Below are 16157 nucleotides of genomic sequence, written 5' to 3' on the forward strand. Positions count from 1 at the left end.
TTAATTTTTAAATTGAATGGTATGTTTAATCCCTACAACAATGGGAAGAAGGTATTGGGGGTTATTTTTTTAAAAAAAATTTTAATGTTTGGGAATTTCTTGTGCATAAAGAAGTTACTCGGGTATTTTTTTTTTCCAACCAATTATGTATTTACTTTATTGAGTAGAACAATTTAGGATACTAATAAGGCTATAAAGATATCTTGAATTTAAGAGTTACGCATGTCATGTTACGCACTTCGTATTAGATTACTTTTTATGAAATAATATTTAATGGTAATATACTTGTGTCTCTTCACCTTTAAATTGACCAATTTTCATTTGTGTCTCTTCACTATGTTTTGATTTTAGTGTTTATATTATTTTGGCTATAAAAAAATTTATTTTAAAACAGAAAAAGTAGAAGGAGGACAAGTGTCCCTCCAACTTCTTGTTTTAAAATAATACTACATAGTATTGATTAGAGAAAATTGTGAAAAAGGATTTTTTTAAGTGGTCGACTCTTTGAAAAAGGACCTTTTAAGTGAAAACTTGTGAAAAGGACCTTTTAAGTTGCATTTTGTTTGTATAGGGTACTTGGGTGAACTTGCGTGGTGGTTAGTCACGGGACCTTTTTTTAAAAAAAAAAAAAAATCCCCAAATTTCCCTCCTATACCAACCTAACCCTTTCATTGGTTAGGTCGGGAAAGAAGGGAAATTTGCATGGGGATTTTTTTAAAAAAAAAAATAAGTCATGTGACTAACACGTGATAGTCAACGCTGGAGCTTTGACGTTGACCACCACGAAAGCTCACCCAAATACCCCATACAAACAAAATGCAACTTAAAAGGTCCTTTTTCACAAGTTTTCACTTAAAAGGTCCTTTTTCAAAAAGTCGACCACTTAAAAGATCCTTTTTCACAATTTTCTCTATTGATTAATGTCCAAAATGACTTCTAAAATCCCCAAACTAAATACTTATGACTTCATACTAGTAAACATATGACGTGTTCAATCAGATGACGAGGGCTGCAGTATAATATAGCCAATGAGCAAAGTGATAAGCCACTGTTACCGCCAGGCTTCAATCATGTGCACCTAGGAAGACAGGAAGATGGTTATTCTACCTTCATTTTGCAGGTTGATGGGTCATGAGATAAGAAGATGACAAGGGCTGGCATAGGCTAGGCAATTACGGGGTTCGACCAATCCTATACTTTCCATGGAGGAGGCAAGTATGTAGCTGCTTCCTCGGCATTACAGTGTGAAGCTTGGGCATGCCTAGAAGTGCTAAAGTGGCCTCGAGCCAAGGGTAACATGAGGTTCTCATCCTTTTTGTCATTGCTTGACAATCTACAAGCCATCCAAGGGAATGAAATTTTGATTCCTTGGACGCTGTCGTTGTACTCTTTCTAGTGTTTAAATAGAACTTTTGTTTCTCTGCTATTGTGTAAAAAAAAAGGTTAACATTACAAAAATTATAGGTACCATATCACCAAACTTAAATGAAATCTAATCCAATCATCAAATAATTTGGATTGAAATGCAACCAAATTGAAAAGATGTCATTCAATACTTGAAGTGACCCAAATCGAGAACTAAAGAACATATAATACTTGTATGTAAGAGTCGGACTATTTTAGCACATGTCAAATTGACATTAAGTGAGACAAGGGGAAATCATTAACAAGTCTTATTAGTTTATAAGATAACCATGATTTAATTCATGAAGGTTACACCCTACTCACACTTCATGACATTGCTAACGTCATATAATACAGAAGGATTTGGGGATGGTGATACGAAATTGAATTAGGATGACAATTCCGCCTGTATTAACCTCTAAATTCTTATTGCGACATATATTATTTGCAATTTAGAAAACACACAAATTAATTGATCAATTTTCTCGAAACTAGATTATGCTAAGTTAAATAAAAAAAACCTTTCTGAAAGAAAGGATTCTCTCTTAGAAAAAGGGCAAACCCTATCTTTTTTATAGCTTTTCTACTTATTTCGGTCGTACTCCTCACTGGAAAATCTCTTGCGCTACAAATTCACGAGGAGGAGGGAACAACGATAGACTTTGGTGCAGTTGATCTTAGCGTAGAGGATAATAATCTAGAGTTAACGCTGATTGGTAAGATTCTTACAAAAAGATCTTACAATGTTAAGGCATTTAAGAAAACAATTACGAATGTATGAGCACCTGTTCTTGGATTGAAAATTAGGGTTCTTAGTCTTAACCCTACCCTGTTCCAATTTTTCAATTTTCATACAAGGTTTTGTTATTTATTGACAAAAGCTAGATACAAATACTTAGCTAAAAACTTAAATATACTTGTTCACATTAATTTATTGTTGACCACTAATATTAGGGTCACATGTTTAAATGAATAAAGGTCGTTATATTAATAAAACAGGTCACTATGTTAAATGAAGGTTATTATGTTAGATACAAGTCATTGTTTTGGATCTATTTATTTATAATGAGAGTTTTAACACACTGGTTAATATATATAATAAAGATCACTATGTTGAAATTAAAGTCACTATATTCGACATAAAATATTTGCACCAAAAACAAAACTTTTAACATAACATCTGTTGGCACATGTAGACCTCAGGTAAAACATAATATTACTCCATACATAAACTAGGTCCACATAAGTTTTATTTAGAGTTGATCAAAGGTGGCCTGTCCCGCTCACTGATCACCTCTAGTTTTATTGAAGGTCACTATGTTAAAATTAGAATCACTATATATTACATAACGTCAATGGACACATGTTAACCTCAAGTAACACAATAATATTACTCAAGGAAATTACTGTTTAATAATTAAACTAGTTTATTGCCATAACAAATGTTTGGATATATGAAGTTTAAGCGTGTTAATTATCGTAGACGAAGGGTACAAATCCCTAGCTTCTAAAAAGTTGAGAAACTTCTTAAGAATAGTATACGGACATTTATACCCCTCAACAATGCTTGTTTATGTATTTTCCCTCATTAATGTTATTTGACTTTTTTTTAAAAAAAAACTTTTATGAATAGTATGTGGATATTATACGAGGAAGCCCCGATTAATCTCTGGGATAACAAAATTTGGGACATAAGATTAAATCAAAAGAACTCTCGGACATGGCTAGATTTGACGCGTTAACTTCACTATTACTCACTCTGTATTTTATTACTTGCTTCACTTTCTTTCTGTAAACATATTTTATTGCTTCCTTTATTTCTTTTTTTTTTGTTAGAACATTTAACAACATTTTACTATTTCCCTCCCTACTAGTGGTCCCTTCACATCATATTTTAATAATTTTCACATTCTCTTTTCCCACCTATACTCAAATTTGCTTTTAAAGATCTTTTATCTTCAACCAACCTCACTTCCATCATATTTTATTACTATGTCCGTCGCATAATACAATGTCTCTTTTCATTTTTGGATAAACCAAATTACAATGTCTGTTTCTATTTAAAGATTGTACCTTTTGACATTATTACGCTCTTTTGGATGAATTGTCATTTTCTTTTTGGTACTTTTAACATCAATTTCCAGCACTTTCTCTCTATATTTATCTCTTTATTTATTCACAACTATATTTTCTTTCTCACTATCTTTCTCTAACCCACATGTTCTAATTAGTTTTAAGGAATTTTCAACTTTTTTAATTCATCCAAAAATAAAAAAATAAAAAAAATCAATCACCCAATTCATTCGAAGAGAGAAAAATCGAGCTGAAGAAGCTTTCCAAGCAGTCATGGCAATGGCGGCGACTCGCACCGCCATGACTGCAGCTTCATCAATTTCCCCTATAATCGTTGTTCACTACCATAAATTCGATTTTCTAAAACCTAGCTTTTCATCATCATTGTCACCTGCATGCGTCGGCTGATTATGCATCATCTTCGAATCGGAAGACGAATAAGAGTAATCAAACTGATCGATTATCTGCTGTTATTGATTCTGCTAATGATCGCAAGCTTCCTCCTGAACTTTGAGGCCAACGCAATAATGTTAGGTTTTCTCTCTCTCCAACTCATCATCTTCCTTTTATACTTGTATCAATGTTAAAACTTAAAAGAGTATTATGTTATGTTATGTTACTCGGTTCATAAAAAAAATGTTATATTACTCGAAATTATCGTATTAGATACCCGTGTTACTCGACACTCAGGCCCTTTTTGGTTGAAGGGATTTGGATGGAAAAGAAAAGAAAGGAAATTGTTTTAATCATATTCCCATGTTTGGTTGAATAAATGACATAAAATCTAAAGGAAAGGAAGGGAAGTGGGAGGAAAGTCTCTTACCAAAATTTTGGCTTTCCTTTCCTCCCAAAATTGGAGGAATTTGATTGGAAAGAGAAAAATAAAAGTAATTTCCTTTCATCAACCAAATATTGGAAAATAAAATCATCTTCCTTTTCCTTCTTTTCCTTTCTTTTCCCTTCCCATCCTTTCTCTTCTTTTCCTTTACTAATATTGAACCAAACAAAGCCGGACTTGTCGGGTATGACACTACAAATTGTTTTATATAGTTTAGTGTTTGACACTTGGAGACGTACTCGTATCGGACCCGTCTAAGCCGTGTATGTGTAATATAACAAAATTGTACTTTGCTGCAATGTTTATTAATGCATTAATGCAATTGCAAGATGTTGTACACTTGTGCCATGTCTAATTGAGGGTCTCAGAATTATATACACTACATTTACATAATAAAATTGCGTGATGTCAATTGGCTTGATAGTTGAGATGTTCATTCTAAATTCTTTTTGGTATTGCTGTGTGAGCATGTTTGGAGTTTCTTTGACTCATAAATCATAATTAGCAAGTAAACAATGTTTGTCTCGGCCTATGCCATGATTCGAGCCAAGAAATGATTTGATATGTGTTGGTTTGCCCTTAGGGATTAAATTTTGTCAAAGGCCAAAGAGCAACAAAGCAACATTAAAGGTCAAAAATGTGTTTTTGGGTTAAACTTTTCTGAAGTATCTTGGAAAGAAGAATGATTAATCAAGCTTCACTAATTCAGGTTTGAAAATCTACTAACAAAATTCTGTCTTTGCCATGATGTAGAACTATCTACTTTATCAGAGTCACTTAAAGACTATGTATTGTCTAGGATACTGCTTGAGCTATCTACAAAGCTATTGAGTTCGCCATGTTCTGTATATCTATTGACCTCGATTAGTTTTAGCGATCACAAGCAAACTCGATCTGATAACGGTGTATTAAGTGTGAAGGTTGTTTAGACAAATTCTATGTTAAGAACAAAGTTCCGGGGTTAGAACAAAGAGGAGTCCTTAATTAAATCTACATATGGCATATACTGTGGATATTTTGAAGTGAAGAAAGAAAAGAAGGTTTATGCTTAAATGTTTCTTTTGGAAAGATAGAGTTATCAAAGGTTCAATTGGGAAAGTAGTGAGTATTACATGAAGACTAAAAAGTATGCGTTATTATTTTTTAGGTTTTATGTAAGTGTTTAATATTTTATGATTGGTTGGAACAAAAAGAATATGAGAGCTAATTGGAATTAAAAATTGAATGATCAGTTTTAGTATAAAATTGAATTTTATTTAATGAAAATTTTATCTTATTTTTGGTTTTGGTTAAAAGTATAAAAATATATTTTTTGTGATTAGATATTTTCTTTTTAACAAAATAAATATATTTTCTATAAAATGATTTTAACTGATCCCTTAAATTAAGCTCCAAGGAAAGATTTATTCAACTCTCTACCCACGTTCTATGAACAACTCTTCTTCCTGACTTATCTCCACTGCTTGAGTTAGTTCCTTATTTTCAGGAACACTAGCTCAAGTAATGGAGGATGTGAGGAAGGTGGTTGAGATGTTGGATCAGTGTAAAAAGGGTGTTAAGTTTCAGTTTTTAGGGATCTTGACAACCGAGTAAGAAATATATTTGTGTCAGTTAGAGTATTCCTTTTTTCCAACTATTGTAAGATCATCTAAACACGTAGAGTTCAAATTACTAAGTTGTAATTTGAGAAAGGGTTGAGTGACCCCTATAAAGGCTAGTGATAAGTCTTAAGTGTAGGCTTCAGAGTAGAACCTAGAGTGGGCATTTAGGGTTGGCTTAGGTTCTTAGTGGAACTTAAGTTTTGTCGAGTTCCTTATAGGTTGTAACGAAATAGTTGCCCTATTTAGTGAAGTCGAGTTCGAAAATCCCAAGTGGTCGTAGTTGTTCTCCTTGTTGGGCATAAGGAGTTTCCACGTAAAACTCTCTTTGCATCTCTTTATTTCGTTCTACGTTTCTACTTTCCGTAAAATTTGGGAACACTAATTCCTCACAATTCATCCCCCTTCTTGCGCGTTCCATCTAAGTTAACAAATTTTTTCATTTATCCTCTTAAAAAAATTCTTCTGTACAAATTGCCAATGACCTTTTCAAATTCTTATTTTATATTTTCTTTTAAATGTTCCAATCTTTTTATTGTATTCAAATTTCAAAAAACAAAAAAAAAAAAAAAAAAAAAAAAAAAAAAAAACAAAAACAAAAACAAAAAAAATACAAAAAGTTGTAGACTACATCACAAAGAAACCTAAATCCCACTAACCTCCTCCATTATATTTACCAAGCCACTAAATATCTTCTTCCCCAATATACTACTTTTACCCCTTTTCTTATTCTCCCTCCTCAGTAACTAGAACCTTCACCAATGGCAAGAACAAGCCACAACAGCCCACTCCCTCACCAAACTAGAAAAAAACCTCGTACTTCATCACCCTTCACGGAATCCCCAACTTTGTTGGACGCATCTCCATATTTACCTCCACAAAAAGCACTCTCGAACCAAAATCTGAAAATTCAGTCGGAAATACTAAACCCCAATCAATTGAACCTAGATTTTCACCCACTTATAATAAGCACAAAATCAAGAGGCGCAAGATGGTGGTCCATCTAAGGGGGAAGCAAAGGAGCGTTTGATAGTCCTAACACTCAAAGCCGATCGACTCACTCGGGGTTTTGCTCTAAATGTGGAATGGTGTCAACCAAGTAAGTTTATTGAATTACTTGACATACTAGAATTTCAAGGATGGGTTCAATTGTTAAATGTACATGCAAGGTAATCATTGATTCCGGAAGCTATGAATGAATTTGTGATAAATTTTGGTTGTGTGAATGGTGTTCCATTTTAGTGAGTGGTATCGCCTTTTCTTTTCACGCAACTTATCTATTAAAGTTGTTTGGAGTTCCTAATGTCTAATATTCTTATTATTTTAAGCATAAACACTCTGCGCAAATTGGTGAAGTAACACATGATCAAATCGTGAAGTATGTTGGTGGTAGTGTATGTGATGCTAATATAACAATACAAATTCTCACCTTTGGTAATATTGTTATTTTATCATAGTTAGAAAGGGAGTGATTCCTAGTCCTCAAAAGAGATATGAGGTGGGTTTGCTTGATTGTGCTTTGATTTATTGTCTTGGCAATAATTTGAAAATCAATTTCCCATTGATCATGATACAACATCTTAGTCATTGTATCCCTAAATGCATGGTTTGTTATGGTACTTTACTTACTACAATATTTGAAATCTTTGGTGTAGATTTAAGTGTCTTTGATTCTTTTGGTATGCAAGCTAAAATCATCCTACAATATAATTCTTTGACTGCACTTGGCTTGACTGTGGTGAATGAAAAGATTTGTTTTATTCCACACAGGTTGTTAAGAAGAAAAAAGAGGGAGTAGGGGAGAGTGAGAAAGAAGAGAGTGCCTCAAAAACACAAAAGTAGGAAAAGGTTGTTAGTAAACCAAAACAAATAGGAGGAATAAGGAGAAAGAGCATGAGGGTGGCTAGCCTACCTAAATTGATAAAACCCACCTATATTTTTTTATGTAAGTGAAGACAGTGACAAAAGTGAGGATAGTGAGAGTGAGCCAAAACACCTTGAGCCTATGGTTGGGCAGAGTGATAAACCAAAACAAGAGAGTACAAGCTTTGATGTCATTTCTCATGTTCCTACAAGGAACACACCTCCCTTTGGCACTATTGGCAATAGCTCTTGGTGTTATCTAATAGTAGGATCTTTTGGTGGAGAGCCTTAGATGCAAACCATGGTTGACATGATGCAGCAAATGATGTCTAAATAGGATCAAATTAGCACCTGACTCATGTCACTTCAAGCTACATTTGGAGCCTTGAAAGGATCGGTCCACCAGCTTCAAATTGTGACTAAAGCACATAGGCAAAGTATCACCCACGATTAGAACATAGTTCTCCAAACGATTGGAGGAAGTTGTTTTTGAAGATGTTCTTGAGAATGATGAATAGTTTGCTTATCTCTACTTATAACGAACTCGACAAAACTTAAGATTGCTGTATCATGTCAACCATAGTTTGCATCTAAGGCTCACCAAAAGATCCTACTGTTGGAGATTTCCAAGATCTATTGCCAATAGTGCCAAAGGGAGGTTTATTCCTTGTAGGAACATGAGGAATGACATCAAACTTGTACTCCCCTATTTTGGTTTATCACTCTGCCCACCATAGGCTCAAGGTGTTTTGGTTCACTCTCACTTTCCTCACTATCTTCACTTTTATCACTATCCTCACTTTTCTCACTGTCTTCACTTACATCAACAAATGTTGGTGGTTTTATCAATTTAGGTAGGTTAGCCACCCTCATGCTCTTTCTCCGTATTCCACCTATTTATTTTGGTTTACTAACAACCTTTTCCTACTTTTGTGTTTTTGAGGCACTCTCTTCTTTCTCACTTTCCACTGCTCCCTTTTTTTTTCTTCTTAACAACCTGTCCAATCTCAGGTTGAACAAAAAAAGGCTTTCCATCCGCCACAGTAAAGCCAAGTGCAGTCAAAGAATTATATTGTAAGATGGTTTTATCTTGCATGCCAAGAGATCAAAGACACTTAAATCTACACCAAAGCTTTCAAATACTGTGGTAATTAAAGTACCATAACCAACCATTTATTTTAGGATACAATGGCAAAGGTGTTGCATCATAATCGATGGGAAATTGATTTTCAAATTATTGCCAAGACAATAAATCAAAGCACAATCAAGCAAACCCGCCTCATATCTCTTTCGAGGACTAGGATTCACTCCCTTTCTAACTATGCTAAATTACAATATTTCCAAAGGTGAGAAATTGTATTATCATATTAGCATCACATGCACTACCACCAACATACTTCACGATTTGATCATGTGTTACTTCACCAATTTGCACAGTGTGTTTATGCTTAAAATAATCAGAATATTAAACATTAGGAACTCCAAACAACTTTGATAGATAAGTTGCATAAAAAGAAAAGGCAGTACCATTCACTTAACTGGAACAAACATCATTCACACAACCAAAATTTATCACAAATTCATTCATAGCATCTGAAATCAAGGATTTCTTTGCATGTACATTTAAAAATTGAACCTATCCTTGAAATTCTAGTATGTTAAGTAATTCAGTAAACTTACTTGATTGATACCATCCAACTATAGAGCAAAACCCTGAGTGAGTTGGTCGGCATTGAGTGTAGGGCTTTTAAATGCTCCTTTGCTTCCCCCTTTGATGGACCACCATCTTTGAGCTTGCATCTCTTAATTTTGTGCGTATTATAAGTAGGTGAAAAGCTAGGTTCAATTGATTGGGGTTTAGTATTTCCGACTGAATTTTCAAATTTTAGTTCGAGAGTGGCTTTTGTGGAGGTGAATATGGAGATGTGTCCAACAAAGTTGGGGATTCCGTGGAGGGTGATGAAGTACGAGGTCTTTTTTCTAGTTAAGTGAGGGAGTGGGGTGTTGTGGCTTGTTCTTGCCATTGGTGAAGGTTCTAGTTACCGAGGAGGGAGAATAAGAAAAGGGGTAAAAGTAGTATATTGGGGAAGAAGATATTTAGTGGCTTGGTAAATATAATGGAGGAGGTAAGTGGGATTTGGGTTTCTTATTGTTGTAGTCTGCCGTAAGCTCGTAAATTTTCGTTGTTATTTTATTTTATTTTATTTTATCCTATTTATTATTTATTCATATTTTTTCTTATGTTATTTACAAAAAATTTCATTAAGTAATGGAGGATGTGAGGAAGGTGATTGGGATGTTAGATCAATATAAAAAGGGATCTAAGTTCCCTGACAATACTATATTGAGTTAGAAATATATTTGTGTCAACGAGAGTTTCCTTTGTTCCAACTATTGTAAGATCATCTAAACACGTAGAGTTCAAATTACTAAGTTGTAATTTGGGAAAGGGTTGAGTAATCCTTGTAAAGGCTTAGTGATAAGTCTTGAGTGTAGGCTTCGGAATAGAAGATAGAGTGAGCATTTGGGGTTGGCTTAGGTTCTTAGTGGAACTTAAGTTTTGTCGAGTTCCTTATAGGTTGTTACGGAGTAGTTGCCCTATTTAGTGAAGTCGAGTTCAAAAATCCCAAGTGGTTGTGGTTTTTCTCCTTGTTGGGCATAAGGAGTTTCCATGTAAAATCTCTTTGGACCTCTTTATTTCGTTCTATGTTTTAATTTCCGCAAAATTTGGGAACACTAGTTCCTACATAATCCCCCCCCCCCCTTTTGTGTGTTCCATCTAAGTTTACAATATCGCTTTAGAAGAAGGCTAGATGCCATTTATTTGTGCAATTAAAGGAATCTGGAAATTGTCTTGTTGACATTTTCATGATGGGGTTTGCCATTCATAGTATGTAAAATGCAAGAATCAAAATGATCCATCAAGGTTTTGGTATAAATGTATTCAACACTTAAGAGAAACTACGAGTGCTAGTTTTCATATTATCTCTTCATTCCTGTAGGAGGTATAAGTGTTTGCATTGTTGTTTGTATTGCATTGATATATTAAGTGTGTAGACACCCAAATGTGTCTCCCCAAAACCAAACCCAGTGATGAATACCTTTCACGTCATTTGATTATCGAACAAGGTGAAAGTGTGAAAAGTCTAGTGATGTGGATGTTTTTATTAAAATGTCTCTCTTTCTGTTTTTGAAAACATTTCTTTTCTTATACTCCATTTATGAAAATAGCCAGTCCAATTTGGTTTGGTCCATTATAGGGTCCAATAATAGTGTAGTTGGATTGGGCTCAAAAAGATCTTTCCAACGATATATTATGCCCAATTCTGATGAATAATGAGGAAGTTATGGATTAAATTAAATTGGGTCCGAAATGATTTTACATGTGGCCCGATGATCTAGAGGAGGGCCTATTAATTATTATTCCTAAAGTTATTAGAATTGATTTTAATCTTCTAGAAATATCTAGAAGGTTCTTTTTAATTCTAATGGAATTAGGAGTAATAATTATATTTTAAAGAGTTTTATTTTGAATAAAATATGTGATTTGGCACAAATATGATTTTAATCTGCTTAACGCGGAATTAGCTGCTTAATCGTATTAAGAAGATGATTCCGTGTATAAAGCGCGTTTTAATTTTGACTTAGCGCGAGACGACAAAGCTGTCGCCTGGCGCTGACAGCTGTTGTCTGGCGCTGCTCCTGTCGTCTGGCGCTAACTCCTGTCGTTGGCAACAGGAGGTATTTTATTCCGAATATGACTTGATTTGATTCCAAGCTATTTTTATATAAATAGGGATCGTATTTCCCCGTTTTTCAAGAAGAAACAATAATCAGCAATCAACAATCAATAATCAACAATTCACAATCATCTCTCTCTATTTTCTCTCTAAAAGCTAGAAGCTTTCTCTCTTTCTATTCCTTTTCTAAACTTCCCTTTTACAAAATTCCACATTCACAAGTTCTAGACACACCTAGCCAAGTTCGAAGTTGCCTTCGCCCTAGACGTGAAAGGTTGATAATTTCTGAAGGTTTGGTCCCAAATCCCTATTTCAATTATTTAATTTAATTGTTTGATTTATTATTTTCCTTGAAATTACTAACACGTGTATTTTGTTATTAGAAAGAGATACGAAGCATCGAAGTAAGTACCTTAATTGTTATTATTTTGATATAGAAATCATGCTTTAATTATTCCTAGTATCATGATAGGATGTTTTATTGCTTCCCTGTATCATGTTTAGGATGATAATTAATTTCTAATATCATGCATGTTTCTATGATGCTTCCTATTCTTTCTAATATCATGTTAGTAGCATGCTAGGAATAAAGCTTTGATCTTTAATGCTTAGTGGCATGCTAGGGTTTGTTATTAATCTTGTTAGTATCATGCCTAGGATCTTGCTAATATTATTATGCTTTGAGATTGACAATATTATTATTATGATGATGATTGTTATAATATTATGTTGCTTGATATATATTTATTGTTGTTATTGCTTGATCACGCCCTCTCTCGCAGGTTTAAAGAGAATTTATACTTGTAATCACGCTTAATAAGATAATTAATAATCTTGTTTAGGCTAATATGATTATAATTCAAGTGATCGCCAATAATAGTTTTGCTTGTGCATTAAATTCAACCAACATAGATAAACAGGTTTAGGGTTAACCTATTGATTGTATGTTAGTCAGAAAGCGCACATGAATACGAGAAGAATAAAGTAGAGGCTTATTTAGGGCAGGTTCAATCTCTTTTAGGTTGAATTTGTACCTTCATCCCCGAACTTTCATTCATGGTTCCCGACCTATTGGAGTTAACGATCTCCTGGATCGTTAAGGGGTGTAACCTTCACCCTGTGAACGGTTTACAAATTCCTAAAACTTGTTGGCGACTCTTTTACTCTAGCTTCCTTCCCTTTGGACGCAACCATGCTTAAGTGTATGATCACAGTGGGGCTCAAGTGTGGGATGCTTGAAATATTCCCTACAAAGTGATACTTCTTGTTCCTCTAATATTGCAACAATTACCATTTTAATAAGTTTCATAAATATTGCAACATTTTCTTATGTATACATTTCGCTTTTGGTGAGTTGTTTATACAATGAAAATTTGTAAGTAGGATTGAAGATGTCAAAATAGATTTGGTATATAAAAGTAGCAAAGGACCTTTATGTGTACTATACATGTTCTAAAATTTTTTCCCTGCATAAATGATTGACTACCTTGATATATTAACCTCTTTAAAATGTGGAAATTTCATCTCATGCAAAGTAATCATGTTAATCTTAAATCAAGTGAAATTCAGGGGTAAATGAACTTTGTACTTGCTGTAGTCGTCCATTGAGTCTTTGTAGGAGTATCATAGAAGTTTTTCAATAGGTCTCTTTTGACAGTTGTTTCGCTTCTTTGATAATACATTTAACTAGCTATTTGAACTTGCCAATCTTATTGTAATTTCTTCTTTACTGCATTATAGTCATCATATCCTTTAGAAGGGATTAAATATATGATGAAGATCTTTGATTAATGTATCGTACTGCAGTAAAGGTCTCAATTTCTTAGCACATATTCTCTTTTTTATGGTGTCGAGAATTTCCCCTTTCACCTTTGATTTCATGTATGCATCACGAGCTCTTGGTTTTAACCTGTTTTGTTTTGCACTTCTGTTCATGTAAATGGCTTTGTCCTTATTGTATTATCTTTCTTTTTTTGTTTGATATTTTGCTTCATAGCTGCCATACTTTTGAAAGGAGATAGGAAAATCTGTGTGGAAAGGCATCAATTGTTCTTCACTACCTTGATTTCTTTAGTATGTTATTTCTGTATAGCTAAGAGATAGCACCGGATGGCTCATGACTCATGTAGTTGTTCACTAAATTTTCTTATTCATTTAAACCAACTTTCCACCTGAACCTTGATTGACCTTTCAAATTCATATAAAATTATAAGATTTTTGTAAATTCACTTTTATTTCATGCCTCCCTTTCCTTGTTCTTATCATTTTGGCACTCATTGACAGTGGCAACTGGCAAAAAATCTTTCCAATGATCTTTTTTGACTAATATGCATGCATGTTTCATGACAAACCTTTTTGACTTGGGCTGAGTTGTGCAGATCATAAACCGACATAGTTAACATTGTTGAGAAAAGAATATGGCAATCCATGGAAGAAGGCCATTTCGAGAAATTACCTGGCAAAGGAAAACCTCTCGATCTTAGTACCAATCCTCATGCAGCCCCTAATGAGGATACACTATATCGAATTCTCTCAAAGAATGGGTGTGCACCAGAGTGGGTGGAACTCAACAAGCAGATAAGGAGCGATGCTGCTGAATGGCGGTTAGCATTAAAGAAAGCATGGGCATACAAGGTCAATGGAAATGTTGCTAAATGGACTGAATGCTTAGAGGCTTTAAAGGCTGGAATGAGTGCTATTAATAACAAGGTTGGTTTTTAAGATCCTGGGCATCCTGTATTATACTTAGTATCATCATATCCATGTCTGATTTCCAACTGCTATTTCATTCATTAAATTTACTCGTGCTTGGCCAGTAAATTATTTGTGGAATGCACAGGTATTTCGCTATAACCTAGTTGTGCCTTTTGGTCGCCAAATGTTTGGCATCAAGTGGGAGAAGGAATTGGATCGCCTTAAAGAGTCCTAACAATATAGCATGCGGATCCTAGATTTATTTACACTTTGGCAGGTGATGTCTGAAATTGCCTTCTTGAAAGGCCTATTTTGATTGTATGAGAATCATCAGAGCAGGTTTTCCCCTCTGAACCAATGCATCAAAATGTATATCATAATGTAGATAGTTTGTTTGGTATGTCATTGCTCATGATTTGCTTTTTGCTTTGTGTCTCATAAGTGTGATTTACACTCTGTCCCCAAAAATAAGTCTCATTTGCCTTTTGTACACAATTTAGGAAAGTTAATGGCTTTGTTTGGAAATTAGCTATTGGCTGTTGGCTGCTAGCTGTTTAACTTGGCTTGTTTGACTGGCTGTTAGTATTGGTTGTTTGTAGTGGTTGTTTGACCATTTGTTGTATATAAATATCTTTGGTAAAATCAGCTATTATCTATTGGCTGCAACTATGCAAAATGACCTTAAAGGACATTATTATGTGTTCTTATTAATTTATTATTATTAGTATTATTATTAATTACTTAATACTAGTTACTACGAGTAATTTTTTATTATTAATTATAATTACAAAACACTAACTATTAATTATTAATTTTATATTACTAATTACAAATTTTTAATTACTAACTATTAATTATTAAGTACAAATACTAACTATTAATTATTAATTACTTATTTTTTAATTACTGCTCGTAACTACTAGTTATTAAGTACTAGGCACTAAGTATTATTAATTATTAATTATATATTACTAATTACTAATTGTTGATTACTAACTAGTATTTATTTAGTACTAATAATTAATAATTACTACTATAACTATTAATTATTAAGTACTAATAATAACTAATTATTAATTATTAACTATTAATTATCACTTATTAATTACTAATTATTAAATATTAATTGCTAAATATTAATTATTAACTCCTAATTATTAATAGTAATTAAATATTAATTAATAACTACTAATTATAAACTATTAATTATTAATTATTAATTATTAATCAAGGATAAAAAAAGTAATTTGTTTAATGAAAAGCCAAAAGCCAAAACCAAAAAGCTAGTAAGACTAGCTTTTTGTTTTTGGCGGAAAAGCCGGCTTTTCAGCTAGCAGAAAAGTCATTTACCAAATATATATTTTAGCTGTTTGACCAAAAGAAAAAACCAAAAGCCAACCAAAAGCCATTTATCAAACAAGGCCAATATAAAATTGGATGGTGGAGTTTGGTTGATTAAAGATGAATATTAAAAACTAGTTTTTGGAGCATTCTTAGAATATGTATCAAGGGAGGAGAAATCTTGAGGATCATTGTGCCGATTTGTCGGAGCGTTCTTAGAATTTGCATCAATGGAGGAGAAATCTTGAGGAATATGATGATCCTCTTAGCTGCGATTGTGAGTTTCGAAGGTGATCCATGGACTTAAAATAAAGTATACATAGGTCTGAATTATTATGAATATATACATAGAAAATCTTGAAATTGAATCCCGGATTATCATTATCCTACTGAATATACATTGATCTGTATTAATATACCTTTATTCTCTTAGTAAACATTATCATTATTAATTGATTCAATTGAATAAAAAAAGTTCATTGCATTCATGAACTGGGAAATACTATATAGCATCACACAAATTCTTATATGTGTGTGGCCAGCCATGAGGTTACTTCGTCAGTGTTATGAGGGTTACTTGGTCAGTGTTACAGGAATTACTTCGTT

General features: G+C 33.4%; 1 pseudogene; it reads left to right on the top strand.

Moving 5' to 3' along the window:
• Window positions 1–1202: 1202 nt before the first annotated feature.
• LOC145571186 (uncharacterized) lies at window positions 1203–14445 on the top strand (annotated as a pseudogene).
• The last annotated feature ends 1712 nt before the right edge of the window (window positions 14446–16157 follow it).

The sequence above is a fragment of the Chenopodium album genome, chromosome 12 (genome assembly GCF_948465745.1).
Source record: "Chenopodium album chromosome 12, dcCheAlbu1.1, whole genome shotgun sequence".
NCBI lineage: Eukaryota > Viridiplantae > Streptophyta > Magnoliopsida > Caryophyllales > Amaranthaceae > Chenopodium > Chenopodium album.